The sequence below is a fragment of the Arachis ipaensis genome, chromosome B05 (assembly GCF_000816755.2).
Source record: "Arachis ipaensis cultivar K30076 chromosome B05, Araip1.1, whole genome shotgun sequence".
In the NCBI taxonomy this organism is placed as follows: Eukaryota; Viridiplantae; Streptophyta; class Magnoliopsida; order Fabales; family Fabaceae; genus Arachis; species Arachis ipaensis.
The window spans coordinates 77,949,872-77,950,848 of NC_029789.2; positions in this window are offsets into that span (position 1 = coordinate 77,949,872).

Here is a 977-nt window from a genome sequence, read left to right on the forward strand (position 1 = left end):
CCGGGAGCCTAAGAATCTGTTTGAAGCTTCTTAAGGGCTTTACATGCTTAGTTTGGGACCCCGGAGGTTACTGGAATCACAAACACTGGTGGAGATTCCTGGATAAGTTCAAGCATAAGCCACCATAACAGGAAGCTCATCAAATGTCCAACTTAAGGACTTTAACTAAAAGTGCTTGGTGGGAGACAACCCACTATGGTATGACCGTTCATTTTTCATTTTTATTTAGTTTTATTTGTTTTTGAATTTTATTTTATTTTGTTATATTGAACCTGGAGTTTTGCATCACATTCATATTAATACTGCATTCTGCATTTTTCAGATTACCAAAAAAAAAAAAAAAGCGAGCACGCGACGCGACCGCATCAGCGACGCGTCCGCGTCGCAAGTAGATGGGAGACAATATTAATATGAACAGAGAGTTTCACAGGAGCAGCGCTGGAGGCATGCCGCATCGCTGACGCGACCGCGTCATATGAGAATAATGGCCTCCCACGCGACCGCATGCCACACGTGACCGCGTGCCACACGCGGCCGCGTGACCTGAAAATCGACGTCAACCAGGTGCATGGCCGAAAGTTGAGCTGGAGTTGGGCTGGACTCGTGCTGGAAGCCCAAGCCTCACCACGCGAACGCGTGCCCCATGCGTTCGCGTCATATCCCATGATGGCCACTCACGCGATTGTGTCACCCACGCGATCGCGTCACCCAGATTTTTGGCAAAAGAGTTTTGAACAGAGAGTCGTGCGACCGCGAGGCTGCACTCGCGCCACTAGCACAAATCGAGTCACGCAATCGCGTGCCCCACGCGTCCGTGTCACCCAACTTTATCGCGAACCACGCAACCGCGTCACCCACGCGACCGCGTCGCCAGCGTCGCACAACCTATCCAGATTAGTGCCAATTTTCTTATCTTTTCTTTTCTAATCCTAATTTCTTCCTTCTCTCTCCTTTCTCACTTTCTTTTTCCTCTTCTC